Source organism: Ambystoma mexicanum, chromosome 2q (assembly GCF_040938575.1).
Source record: "Ambystoma mexicanum isolate Mex_15411 chromosome 2q, UKY_AmexF1_1, whole genome shotgun sequence".
Classification (NCBI taxonomy): domain Eukaryota; kingdom Metazoa; phylum Chordata; class Amphibia; order Caudata; family Ambystomatidae; genus Ambystoma; species Ambystoma mexicanum.
In genome coordinates, this window is record NC_090924.1 from 1353210265 (window position 1) to 1353225792 (window position 15528).

The following is a 15528-nucleotide window of genomic DNA, read 5'->3' on the forward strand; positions in this document are numbered from 1 at the left end:
AAATCATGCAAAGCCACGGGTTTCTGACTGAGAAGGGAATGAAACCATAGCCAACTGTATGCACACATTGTGGGAACATTTCTAATCAGTATTTTTGCCTAATATACAATGCACTGATACTGCACGGTTAAAAGGTCCTTGAATAACAAGCAAGTATATCCTTTAAATGCACAGCTTAGTAGCTTTGTAGCACACTAAGTCACGGGGGTTACAATGAGCCGATTCAATTGAATCAACTCAACAACCTGCGAAAAACGAAAAGACTGAGTTTTCCCTACCAAATGCATCTGTTACCTAAAAGTCGCACCCAGGTTTCGTCACCCGAGGCATTAAGCTGTCTCACCAAAAGAGCAACACATTAGAATACCTTCAAATCGTTCTTCAATAATAGACATTCATTATCAATGTAATGGTAAAAAGTGTATTAAATGCGATAAAGGTCGCATTTCATCATTGCTGGGTTTAGAACCTTAGGCTGCAGGTAGCAAAGAGATGCCAGATGTGAGTGCTTAACTTGCTGTCATGCCTTTGCCGCTTAATGATGTAACAGAGGTGGAGAAGTAACAGGTAGAAGGGGCACTGCACTCTTTTTGCATCTAGTACTGAATAACATTTTCACAGCATCCACATATAAAAGCTGCGTCCAGAGGATTACAAGACCTCAGGAGTAATGAGACGGTTATCAACCTCTGATTTTTCAAAGTATTTGTTATTGTTGGCAATGTTGTATTCTATATTAGCACCCTGGCGGAGGCAGCCAGCCAATCAGGTAGCTAGGAGCTAGGTAACTGCCGGTGAAAGCCAGCGTTCCATCACGCCTGATGGCCGGCTCCCCCCTCTGCCATCATCCCCCCCACCCGCCTTCCTTTTTTTTGTGCTTTCCCCCTCCCAATTCCCCACTTTATATATTTCTGTCACTCCCCGCCACTGCCGCACCATCCTGTGCTCCTGCAGGCCGCCATGGAAAGGGAAGTGGGGCGCCGTACGATGTCCCGCGTCCCTTTCCTTGGTGGCCATCTTGGAAAAGCATTTTCCTTCATTCAATGGCAACCGTGCTGCGCCCCGTTGAATGAAAGAAAAGATTATTTTTTTAGCACCCCGGGTAACGTTTTGGGGGAGATACCCTTAATCCCCCGTTCCAAGTGCTGCAATGGGGGTAACGGCCCGGGGCCGTAGTTATCCGCCCTTGCTTTGCTCAGGCGATAACCTGGGCTACCGGGCCGTTACCCCCCCCCCTTCCAGCCCCTAGAACGAGGGATTAAAGCCATACAAAATTATAGAGACAGGGTGAGCCATAACTTCCCAAGATGGTGGGAAACTCACAGCAGGTCCAGATTTTATGGAACGACTGGAGGCTGCTATTATGGATGTGAACAAAGGCCTGGAAATGTTCAAGAAACTTGCAGATAATGGCAGTGACTGCTGGTGATTTTTCAATTGGAGGGCGTACATGTTTAGCTTAAATATGCGGGATCGAACAATTCCAAACCAACCTCAGGGGATGCTGGGGGTTTCTCCCCTGAAATATGTTTGAAAAATAATGTATTAAATGCATTTTTCAGACAATTTTTTGTGAACATTTGGTAAAAACCTACAGTTTGTAATCGTGCTTTTGTGGCATCACATCAAAAAAATAAATTATAGATGCACATTTCCATGATGACTTTCACGCGGCAGGGAATGACGTTACTTGCTGCGATAAGGGAACCCCAGTAAGGCGGGTTATAATGGTTCATTGGGTTAGGGAGGTGTCGGAGCAAGTAAAGAAGGGGGTGTTCAGTGCACATTAAGCACTATTTCAAAGGCAACAGAGTGGTCACGAGAATCGATGTCTACACAATATATCTCAAACCCGATCTACCAGTTGGCTTTGCTAATGGCAAGTACGAATCGAAGAGGAAAAATACAAGCTTCTGGTCTTGCCAAAGAATGCTGATTTTACATGCAAACATGCAAGAAAGGGCCAATTCTATTAATGACAGAGGTGAGTATTATCCCAACCTTTATTATAAATATTTAGCAAGTACTACTTTGGTGGTGCCCACAGGGGGGTTCTCTTTTGGTCTTAGTGGGGCCTTTCTGGCTACATTATGAGGGGACCCTAGGAAGGAATGAGCTTTCTTACTTGTAATGACTATGGTTGGCTTAGCATCCGAAGGTATACAAGTATGCTTATGGTAGTCGGTATATATCGATTATTTACAGTCGGTGTTGCTCGGAGGTACCTTATGATAATTAGACATTGAAGATAACATGTTAAGATGTTGAAATGCTTTAACTACAACTTCTGCTGAAGTTGAATGCGATGAGGTACAGATCTTACGGTGCTCGAAGTTTGATACTGAGACACCCTTCTGCTCTGTTCGCCCAGAGCCGTGAAGTCACATTCCTTTGCAAAACAGCACACATAATAGAAGCATTGCGAACCTCCCTGGCCGGGCTCACAAAGACATGTGCACCTTTCCTGGCTTTGCTTAAACAGTGTCACGCCCTCAATACTCCCTGTGCTCTCTTTAAAAGAATCGCAACTTTCCTGAACATTAATGCCGATATTCGACATTTTTCTTCCGAGGTTTTTCGTTTTGTAGCCTGTCATTGGCCCAGTAGCTGGTCTAATCCTCGTCCCAGACATGGGCTGGCAACCCACCTGCGTTTGCAGCATTGACCCCAGTTCAATAGGGTCACTGTCTTATTATGTGTAAAGCGCCTCTATTGCCTCTTTAGGCACTTCTGACAGAATTTCAATTACGACAATTTAGTTGCCAGCTCCTCCGTATCTATATTTGCTTAGAAATGCATTCTTTATAGGCCTGTGGATTATCCCCTCTCGTTAAGGAGAATTAACCTTCCCATGTACTTTTAGACACTCTTGAATTAATATCCCGGGATCAATAAATATGGGTAAAAAACGTATTCATGAACCGGTTTTGGCAGTCAGTTAAAAAAACACAGTAGGTGTCTTTTGAAATAAAACAAAATATAAAGCTGTAAGCCCGAGGTGGAGAAAAGGGCGAGGCTGTTTTGTGCTGTGCGGCTGTGCGGTGGTGAGATTACCTGAGCTACAAACTTTTACCTGCAGTCACAAGGAAAGGCGAAGCGCCGCTCCAACTCGCATCAGTCTATTGGCAGGAGCCGATAGCAGTTGAAGCGGGCGGTGTGCTTCCCCATCGCTTCCTCATCACGTGACACGCGTCACCTGACGCCCGTTGGCCACGCCTACAGGAAGTGCCTTCATATTCGGCACTCCCTCACCCTTGCGGCGAGAAGCCCGAGGTGGAGAAAAGGGCGAGGCTGTTTTGTGCTGTGCGGCTGTGCGGTGGTGAGATTACCTGAGCTACAAACTTTTACCTGCAGTCACAAGGAAAGGCGAAGCGCCGCTCCAACTCGCATCAGTCTATTGGCAGGAGCCGATAGCAGTTGAAGCGGGCGGTGTGCTTCCCCATCGCTTTCTCATCACGTGACACGCGTCACCTGACGCCCGTTGGCCACGCCTACAGGAAGTGCCTTCATATCCGGCACTCCCTCACCCTTGCGGCGAGAAGCCCGAGGTGGAGTAAAGGGCGAGGCTGTTTTGTGCTGTGCGGCTGTGCGGTGGTGAGATTACCTGAGCTACAAACTTTTACCTGCAGTCACAAGGAAAGGCGAAGCGCCGCTCCAACTCGCATCAGTCTATTGGCAGGAGCCGATAGCAGTTGAAGCGGGCGGTGTGCTTCCCCATCGCTTCCTCATCACGTGACACGCGTCACCTGACGCCCGTTGGCCACGCCTACAGGAAGTGCCTTCATATCCGGCACTCCCTCACCCTTGCGGCGAGAAGCCCGAGGTGGAGAAAAGGGCGAGGCTGTTTTGTGCTGTGCGGCTGTGCGGTGGTGAGATTACCTGAGCTACAAACTTTTACCTGCAGTCACAAGGAAAGGCGAAGCGCCGCTCCAACTCGCATCAGTCTATTGGCAGGAGCCGATAGCAGTTGAAGCGGGCGGTGTGCTTCCCCATCGCTTCCTCATCACCTGACACGCGTCACCTGACGCCCGTCGGCCACGCCTACAGGAAGTGCCTTCATATCCGGCACTCCCTCACCCTTGCGGCGAGAAGCCCGAGGTGGAGAAAAGGGCGAGGCTGTTTTGTGCTGTGCGGCTGTGCGGTGGTGAGATTACCTGAGCTACAAACTTTTACCTGCAGTCACAAGGAAAGGCGAAGCGCCGCTCCAACTCGCATCAGTCTATTGGCAGGAGCCGATAGCAGTTGAAGCGGGCGGTGTGCTTCCCCATCGCTTCCTCATCACGTGACACGCGTCACCTGACGCCCGTTGGCCACGCCTACAGGAAGTGCCTTCATATCCGGCACTCCCTCACCCTTGCGGCGAGAAGCCCGAGGTGGAGAAAAGGGCGAGGCTGTTTTGTGCTGTGCGGCTGTGCGGTGGTGAGATTACCTGAGCTACAAACTTTTACCTGCAGTCACAAGGAAAGGCGAAGCGCCGCTCCAACTCGCATCAGTCTATTGGCAGGAGCCGATAGCAGTTGAAGCGGGCGGTGTGCTTCCCCATCGCTTCCTCATCACGTGACACGCGTCACCTGACGCCCGTTGGCCACGCCTACAGGAAGTGCCTTCATATCCGGCACTCCCTCACCCTTGCGGCGAGAAGCCCGAGGTGGAGAAAAGGGCGAGGCTGTTTTGTGCTGTGCGGCTGTGCGGTGGTGAGATTACCTGAGCTACAAACTTTTACCTGCAGTCACAAGGAAAGGCGAAGCGCCGCTCCAACTCGTATCAGTCTATTGGCAGGAGCCGATAGCAGTTGAAGCGGGCGGTGTGCTTCCCCATCGCTTCCTCATCACGTGACACGCGTCACCTGACGCCCGTTGGCCACGCCTACAGGAAGTGCCTTCATATCCGGCACTCCCTCACCCTTGCGGCGAGAAGCCCGAGGTGGAGAAAAGGGCGAGGCTGTTTTGTGCTGTGCGGCTGTGCGGTGGTGAGATTACCTGAGCTACAAACTTTTACCTGCAGTCACAAGGAAAGGCGAAGCGCCGCTCCAACTCGCATCAGTCTATTAGCAGTTGAAGCGGGCGGTGTGCTTCCCCATCGCTTCCTCATCACGTGACACGCGTCACCTGACGCCCGTTGGCCACGCCTACAGGAAGTGCCTTCATATCCGGCACTCCCTCACCCTTGCGGCGAGAAGCCCGAGGTGGAGAAAAGGGCGAGGCTGTTTTGTGCTGTGCGGCTGTGCGGTGGTGAGATTACCTGAGCTACAAACTTTTACCTGCAGTCACAAGGAAAGGCGAAGCGCCGCTCCAACTCGCATCAGTCTATTGGCAGGAGCCGATAGCAGTTGAAGCGGGCGGTGTGCTTCCCCATCGCTTCCTCATCACGTGACACGCGTCACCTGACGCCCGTTGGCCACGCCTACAGGAAGTGCCTTCATATCCGGCACTCCCTCACCCTTGCGGCGAGAAGCCCGAGGTGGAGAAAAGGGCGAGGCTGTTTTGTGCTGTGCGGCTGTGCGGTGGTGAGATTACCTGAGCTACAAACTTTTACCTGCAGTCACAAGGAAAGGCGAAGCGCCGCTCCAACTCGCATCAGTCTATTGGCAGGAGCCGATAGCAGTTGAAGCGGGCGGTGTGCTTCCCCATCGCTTCCTCATCACGTGACACGCGTCACCTGACGCCCGTTGGCCACGCCTACAGGAAGTGCCTTCATATCCGGCACTCCCTCACCCTTGCGGCGAGAAGCCCGAGGTGGAGAAAAGGGCGAGGCTGTTTTGTGCTGTGCGGCTGGATCGGCGATAGGCGGCGGAACTCTCTATGGAACCCACTAAACCCCGTACAAGGCTCCAGGGAAAACGAGAGGTATCGATAGTGCCTATACAAAAAACGACCAACAACCGAGATCTTGATGGAACCATAACGATTAATTTAAAATCACCAAACAAACACAACATCATCAAAGCGAAATCTGTAGATCAGGCTTGCTTGCTCAATGTCGACTTTGTAACCCACACTCTTGCTCATGATAAACTAGACACAAAAATATTATGTACTGCCCCAGCTTCCTTGTCTCATCTTGATGACGCATGTCCTATACGTGACCCTCCTAAGTCGCTTACACATCCAGAGATGCTAGGATATAATTCGAGACTCGAAAATTCCCATCAAACGCCTCTTCAAGAGCGTGCGAGGGCAGCCAAACAGCAATGGCAAGCAACACATCTCCCAACTGCTATGACAAATGATGATCCCACAAATCCACTCATGGCACGAAGTGTACGTCTCTCATTGGACATCACAGAACTCGACGCAATTATAGATTTACAAGGAAACAAACTTGAGGTTTGTGGCGGCCTGTTCACACCAAACCAAATCGGAAAAATCGAGTCATCTACCCCAAGAGGTTTGTTAAGAACCGCTTCGCCGGTGAAGGAACCTATGGAAACCAACCTGGATGAAACAAATTCTTCCATCTGTGTGAACCCTGGGAATATAAGTAATTCTCCCGAATACCAACGAAGACTGCCTACGACGATGCTAGATCTACAAAATACTTTGGTAGCAGTGTTATCGACAGCTATGATACCGTTTCTAAAAATCGAAGAAGCAATGGTTGATTCCATCAAAGACCAAGCGACATTGCTAGCAATGCTCTTGACCAAGCAAACACAGTTTGAATCCCTAATAAGCTCCATTCAAGAAAGACTAAAATATGAAGCTGAATCATCAAGAACATGGCAAAATAGACTAGCGGAAGTGGCGAGAGCCGATAGAGCTGACAAATTAAGCCTAATGGACACTTTTTCAACTATCACCAAAAAAATGGTGGATGACAAAGTAAAAAAATCTGCACAAGTAACAATGAACCTACAATGTACATCCAAACAAACTCAGACAGAAAACCAATCTAATTTAAATATGAGGAAAATAGACCAAACAACCCAATACGATCATCAACTCTATCCAGTTCCAATTCCACAAGCCTTGGTTTCTGCGGGGCAAGAGATCACGGAACCACCCGCTTGTACCCCATTTGATATTTTTGATTTGTCAAAACGAGGATTAGTGGGGCAGGAAACAGCTATTAAACCAAAGCACAAAAAAAATACAAAAAATGGGTCACGTGCATTTCTGCGAAAGGTACTAAATGCTCAGAAAACGAATAACGAAAGGACAAAGACCAATAGTAACTCTCTGGTTAATAACCAGCCTATTCTTCCACAACCGATTTTGATCGATGGAAAAGTAGATAGAGCTCTAAATCTTACATCACAAGGCAATCAGCTAACGCCGGAACCACTAGATATACTTTTAGATGTAATCAATCAACAAACCACCCCGAACTCTAGAAAAAGAGTTAGAGCTCTAAATCCTACGGCACAAGGCAACCAGAGAACACTTGAACCAAAAGCGATATCTAAAGAAGTAATCATTCAGGAAACACGAATCAAAACTCCAAATCCTATTAATCTGACAGATACCTCTACACAAAACGATGTAAGTGACCATAACTCCTTTTCCATAAACTCTCAAGATGAATCCCACATTGTAATAGATGAATATGAAGATTCACTTCTTGACTACACTCAAACTAACATCTCTCTGGCATATTCAGCAGTTTCCACTGAAGAAATATGGCCAGCTAATAAATCAGAAAGAGCCATTGAATCCAGTGGCAACAAAACAATTCATGTAACCCCTAAACTATTCAGACCAATTTTTAGAAATCCGTCAAACATTTCATGTGCATATTGACTAGCTATATATCCGAAGAAATTGAGCAATGAGGATCCTGTCATCTTAAACAGATCTAATACTTTACGATTGTTTAAGGCAATCCCACAATTGTCCCACATAAAAACGGAAGATATTGAGTTAATCATATTTCCAAATAAAAAATATATGGAAGAAGCTCATGTAGATTTCTCCAACTACGACACAATGCAATGTGTCCTCAACAACAAACCTCACTTATTGACCTTGGGATTTCAAACAGAAGAAATCATGGTATCTCGTTTGATGGCGGAAAAAAAAATAAGAACACTAGAAATCTTTACTAAAAATATAACCAAGAACCGAAGTGACCAAAAAATTATTCAAGAAGGTGGAAAAAAAATGAATGACAAAACTCTAAGATTAAATGACAAAAATAACATGTCACGAGAAAGTTTAAGAAACATCGCTAACTTAGACGTGAATCGGAGAACAAAGAAAACGTATCTATAACAACGAAAAGCCCCATTGAAACCCCATACAATCTTATGTTCGTGGAACACAAGGGGACATAGACATCTTTTTGAAAATGAGACACCTATACTTGAACAAGTCGATATCATATGTCTCCAAGAAACCTGGTTGAAAGAGGAAGTAGTGTGTGATGGCTATAGTTCATTCATGAATCCGGCCATAGGTTCACAACAAGGGAGACCAGCATCAGGAATGCTCATATTATCAAAAATTCAACCTACATGGCGAATAATAGAAACTAAAATAATCCATCCGTGGGCACAACTCCTATCCATCAGCATTCCGTCAATACAGAAATCTAATCCATCCTACCCTGCAAAAGACACATGCTTATCAATTTTTAACATATATTGGAACCCTACAGCTATGTCTGACAATAAATTCATCGATTCCATATGTGATGAAATCGACTTATTGAACATCAGCAATAGTACAAACGAAATCATCTTGGCAGGAGATTTCAACTTCCATCTGTTTGACAAAGGAGGAAGTAAATTGGCACTTAATGAAATGTCATCTAGAGCGAGAAAATGGATCAAGGAAATAACATTACGCAACATATACCTAAGTGTCCAACCCACGAACGATAAAGGCATCCCATTGCCGACCTGGTCACGGGAGAACTCCAACACAATAATTGATTATATCTTCACAACAGAAGGTATTCGAAATATCACAACTTCCACTGCGAGTTCCATGAATCCAAATAGTGACCATCGTCAAATTATTATTTCCTGGCGAGCCGAACCTTCAAGTGATCAAGGTTTGAAGCTTCCTGAACTAGAAATAAACAACGGGTTGAACCGGCTCCGAATCAAAGACCATCAAACACGAGACTTACCTACTCTATTTGAAGACTCACCACTGGAGGACCAAGCTAAATTAAATTATGGCTGGATCTTAGAGAAGTATCAACAATCTACATCGAGAAATCAACAAAGAGTCAAACAGACGCACACTCACTATTTCAATTTACAAATCTTTCTCGAAAAAAAGAAACATTACAAACGTCTTCGACAAATAAAGAAAAATAAAGGAGACTATCAATGTGAAATAAAAAAGGAAAAACAAAAATTCACCAACATAAAGAAATCACACAAAATGATAATGAAACAACATGACGCAGAAGCACTTTTGAAAGCATTAAATGGAAAAAACACGCGACAATTGTGGTCCTTGATGAATATAACATCGAAAAATCAAACCTTGATCCAAGAAGTGGAACCACATATATGGGTTAAACACTTCCAAAACCTATATAAGAAACCGGTATTCGAACCAACATCAGTTCTCCAAGAAGATACCGACCCCTGGTCACTAAAATGGGACATAGATGATATTACCACCACCATGAGGAGTCTGAATTCATCTAGAGCCCCAGGACCTGATGGGCTAGCAAACAGCAACCTCAAAGCAAATCCAGAACACTGGGCCAAACTTTTCGTACATCTCTTATATCTGATAGAAAAGACGAAAGAGATTCCTCGTACATGGTCAGTAGCTACTTTAATACCAATCTATAAGGCTGGAGATAGAAAAAACCCAGCCAATTACAGACCAATAGCCTTATTGGACCCGTTGGGTAAACTCTTTGCAGGCTATCTCGAGAAAAAACTATCTGTTTGGGCTATTCATAATGGTAAACAAGCAAAAAGACAGACTGGCTTTGTCACAAAAATAAGTACCAACGTCAACCTTCTCTTGCTGAATATGATAAAATATGAAGCATTCACAAAAGTACAGCAGGTATACGCAATCTTCATAGATTTAAAAATGGCCTTTGATTCTGTTAATCGACAACTTCTCTGGTCCAAATTGGCTGCTTGGGGCTGTCCATCGACCATTCTCCACCCAATACAACAGCTATATTCGAACACGTCAATTAGAGTTCGACTTTCAAATGACGGAAAAGCAACAGCCCCAATTCTCACATGGAATGGGTTAAAACAAGGTTGCCCCTTGGCGGCTTGCCTCTATAATCTTTACACTCATGAGTTTGAACGAAAAATTAAACACACTACTGCGAATCCACCGAAGATAAATAGTGAATCAATTCAAACCTTAATTTTCGCTGATGACATTATTATCATGGACAAAACCGCAAAAGGTCTCCAAATAACATTGGACAAAACGCAAACTTTCATGAAGGAAAACGATCTACAAATTAACACAGATAAAACCAAAATGATGAAACTCATAATTGAAAACTCTAAGAAGCAATGGACGCCAAAATTCTACCTGGAACATAAAAACATTGCGTCAACCAAATCCATAAAATACTTAGGTGTAATGATCAACCCATCTAAGAACGAAAAAGAATGGCAAGAAAACATCGAAGAAAAAACAATATCATTGTCAAGACAAGGCCGCTTCTTTCACTGCAAATATGGTACCTATACGGTAAAACCTACAACTCTATTGTATAAACAGAAAGTCATTCCGATTTTGACTTATGCGAGCGAATCTCTGATACATCAGCATCTATTCAAATGGTCAAGATACGAAGCTATATTCTGGCGAAAAACCCTTGCTCTACCAAAATCTTTTCCAATCTCTAGAATTCGATATGAACTCGCCCTCCAATCTATTCAATCCATTGTACTGTGGAAACAAATGGACCTATACAGAAAAATCATCTCAGAGGAAATAATCCCAACACTCGAAATCTTGAAAGATAAAAAACATCCATCTCAAGTTGCAGCCTTAACAAAGTGGACAAGCGAAATCAAAGAAAAAATGCAACAAGAAGAAATTAGCGAAGAAATGCTGAGAAACAGACCTCAATACGCGAAACGAAAAATTCAGAAAAATGACTGGATAAGAACGATCGAAGACCAGAAAAGATTTAAAAGACATCTAAACGCTGACATGGAAGTAAGAGCTATTAACGAGATGCCTTCATATTTACTCCAATTCCCTGATGTGAAAATTCGTGACCTATTTCTCCGCTTTCGTTTGAACATACTACCAACACGCGAATACTTGTCATTAATAGATCGAACACGTAGTAATTCAGCAACCTGTCGCTACTGTAAAGACCCTATGCAGCAAGAAACATTATTCCATCTAATCATGGTGTGCCCAGAGCTAAAAAATAAACGTGACTTATTTAGAGACTTTTTTAAAATCTCAGACCAACAAATGACAACAGAAGAGCGTTGGGCAACGCTGCTCCAAGGAAACAATCAGTGGTTGATCATTACAGTGATCAAGTTCTGGAACGAAATCAACAAAGAAGTGTAAAAGAATAGGCAGATCGAAATCTAGTGGCAAGAAGAGACTAAGGAAAAAAGAAAAATGAAAAGTTTGATAAGTCAAACAAAACATTTAAAAAAAAAAAAAAAAAAAAAAGAAATAAAGCTGTAAAATACCTATACATTCTGCATGCTGCTCCCCACTTCATCACTTTGCATATCAACATATATAGAATTGTTTAATTTACACAAAAAAACAATTTGAAACCGATCTCTAAAAACGCGTGTCTTTCTCCTCATCAGGTGTTTAATACTATGAAGAAAATGTAACAATTCATGGCAGTTGGGTCCTTTGATTTCTATTTGGTTATCTTGTTACATTCTCTTCTAAACTGCCTTCCTGCCAAAAGAAATAACAGTGTAATCACTTAATTCGCAAACAGGAACACTTCCTTCTAAACAGGTGTGTCAAATTAGTAGGTGTTTGCTTTTTATTGGAAGGATGACACGAGTAAAGGAAAGGGCTGCTTGAATCAGAAATGGCTCCAAAATACCAGATTTGATTGCACGGCACTCTATACCTCATTCTACTACAAGCATTCTCTAATACCCAATCTCATCAAAGTTCCCGTCATTGTGTATTGAATTCTAGCATGTTTAAGAAAAACAACTGTGTACACGTTTGCAGTTCGGGGCGTTGCGTCAGAGAGCCTACCTATCTGCACAGAAGAGCTCTGTGTCCGTATGGAGTTTGCATCCTGGCCCCTTGCTTCTGTCCTGCTATCACCGCAGACCGGGCCTGCGCGTGGGGTTTATTTGCGACGGCTCTATTTGCTCTTGGTGGCTTGCCACTTACGTAAAAGTAAAGGAACGCCCTCTCACTGGTCACTTTTTGGTTTTGGTATCTGTTTATGAGGCGGGCAAGATGCTCTGAGCTGCCGTAACCTTTAGCCTCCAATCGCTTTCACCTTTCTGAAGAAAACAATCGCAATTGCTTATATTAACTACGTTTGTTTAGATAATGCATCTTATGCAAGGTGTTCATATAATCGCGCTGCTTTCTAAAATAAAACAATATTCTTATTCACCTTTCAATTCAGACTTCTCTTCCGTGTGCGCCATCTTTCTTTGTCACGTGGTTTAATCTAGTGTACCATCTCCAAGACCAAGTAGAATCCATCCACTTGGTAGTTATGAGGTATACATTGGAGAAATTCCAAAGTAATGTTTTGTTATAGCTTCTGTGTTTCAACCTTGTGCGCCATCTATTGTAAAACCTAAACAATCCAGATTGCGGGCACTCTGTTCTAAACCAGCATCATGACTGAGTGAACTCATCTCGCTCTAAATGTACAGAGCACTTCTAAGTCCTATGGTCTGGTGCATTATACATTCAACATATCAAGGATCTCTAACCCCCATGTCTCCACATGCATGCCCACCAATTGCAAGTTGCTATGGGCCTCATTACGACCCTGGCGCTAAGTGAAAAACGATGGCGGTAAATGGTTACCGCCATCGTTTTCCGCCAGGTCCGATCATGACCCGTGACCGTTAACTACGATACCATTAGCGGCATCGTAGTTAACGCTACCGCTAATTGCGCTAAGGGTGCGCGCACGCGACCGGCCACACCGTACTTAGCGCCATGGCGGAAAGGTACGCAAATGCCGACCCAAGCGGACATGCACCTAACACCATCACCCAGCCCGTTAAGTACCTTACCGCCATGGTGCTAATTACGCCATCGCGAACCAACCGTAAAGGGCCATGTAAAGTGAATGCAGCTGCCACAGGTGCACAGAAACAGCACAGGTGAAGGCAATACAGACTCAGGAAGTACAAAAAGAGCACACCCCACCCCTTCCCACACCCAGTCACACTCCACAATGATACCAATACGACTAGCAATGTTGGGGCTGGAGGACCTGATAGCAATGCATGTGCTACAACAGCAACAACAACAACAGGCAGCACAGAGGAGACGCAGGAGGAGAAGGAGGGCAAGGCAGGCCCAGCAAGCCCCACCAGCACAGCCAGTGCCACCACGCAGGCAGCCCCCAATCCCACGCATCAGAGCCAATCCATTCAACCTCACTGCTGAGCAGATCCACACCCTGTACCGTTTGGACCGGGACACCATAACCGCCATCGTAGACATGATGCACAACGACATCGTCAGCATGATAGAAACTCCAACCGCCATCCCCCCCCTACTGAAGGTAGTGTCTGTACTCCACTTCCTGGCCACAGGCACCTACCAGCACACAGTGGGGCACTTGCATGGCATTTCACAACCATTATTCTCACGAACACTCATCCAAGTGCTCGATGTCCTCCTCAAGCACACAGACGACCACATCTCATTACCACGGACTGCCCAGGACATTGCAAACACCAAAGTGGGTTTCCATGCACTAGCCGGCATACCCGGTTGCATTGGTGCCATCGACTGCACCCATGTGGAATTGGTGGTTCCACGTGCCATGGAGGTACCGTACCGCAACCGGAAACAGTTCCACTCAATCAACGTGCAAATGGTCTGTGACTCCAACAAGATCATCACACATTGTTGTGCCCGATTCCCCGGATCAACCCATGATTCTATGGTGCTGAGGAACTCCACAATACCACGCTACATGGAGCGACATGCAGGCCCAAGATCCTGGCTACTCGGTGAGTCCAATGTCATGGAAGTGGGCAGGTGAATGACGTACCGATGCATACTCCACCTGGCTGAAAGGGGGGGGGATGATGCATACTCCACCTGGCTGATAGGGTGGGGGGTGATGCATACTCCACCTGGCTGATAGGGGGGGGGGAATGATGCATACTCCACCTGGCTGATAGGGGGGGGGGAATGATGCATACTCCACCTGGCTGAAAGGGGGGGGGGAATGATGCATACTCCACCTGGCTGTGAGTAACACAGAGAACGGAGACAGAGGATGGGCACTCACAATGCACTCAACCCCTCTGCATACATTGGGTGATGGCATGCAAAACAGGCCATGGGAGCCATGAGCATATACTGGTTGCATTGTATGAATCAATTAGTGCATGTAGAAGTGAGCCGAAGTAACAGTTGGATGCAAGCCATGGTGGCACATCATGTTCTTGATCAGACGACATGACTGACACATACATTCCCGCCTACATACAGGTGATGCAGGCTATCCCCTGAAGAGGTGGCTCCTTACACCAGTCCGGAACCCGCAGAACCAGCACGAGGAGGACTTCAACCGTGCACATACACGTACTCGTGTGGTCATAGAGCAGACATTCGGCCTATTGAAGGCACGGTCCCGAAGCCTCAGCAGGTCTGGTGGGGCACTCCTGTACCACCATGAGAAGGTGGCAAAGATCGTCATGGCATGTGTCATGCTACACAATATGTGCGTCAGACGGAATGTGCCCCTGCCCCCTGACGCAGAACTGCAACCACCTGACGATGAGGATGAGGAGGGTGCAGATGGGGCGGCACCCCATGGAGGAGGCGACGCACAGGAGGGGCGTGCAATGCGCCAAAGTATCATCGACCACTGCTTCTAGCACACACGGCTGGTGTGAATCACATGGAGACTGCACTTGGGGCACTGTGTGTCTCTGGGACATGCACACTGTGGACTGTACACCAATAAAGCACACATACGCAATGAAAATGTCCACACATTTCATTTTGGGAAAGAAAAAAGTGTATTTAAACTATGAAACGTCGTGACACACCCCCTCCCTCCTCCCCCCTGCACACCCCAACACACCCCCTTCCCCCTCCCCCCTGCACACCCCAACACACCCCCTCCCCCCTCCCCCCTGCACACCCCAACACACCCCATGTAGGTGTCAACAGATGCCTGTGACAGTGGCCACAGGCTGTTACAAGCCCCCTCTCCCGGCCCCTGGGGCACCCCTGGCTGTGGAGCGCAGGTTACGTCCGGAACGTCGGACGGGGCTGCTCTGTGCAGAACTGGCAGTGGAGGATGTCCCTGCCTGCCCCCGTGCATGCACGTCCTGTAGGGTGTGGGTGAACTCAGTGAGCGCACGACGCAAGCCGGCAAGTTCAGCACAGATGTCCCTGGACATGGCCTGCATGGCATCCCTCA

At 46.2% G+C, this 15528-nt stretch overlaps 1 protein-coding gene across 7 annotated transcripts in view; it reads right to left on the minus strand.

Moving 5' to 3' along the window:
- TCAIM (T cell activation inhibitor, mitochondrial) overlaps window positions 1-15528 on the minus strand; it is a 722456-nt gene that overhangs the window by 934 nt on the left and 705994 nt on the right. The window lies entirely within an intron of this gene.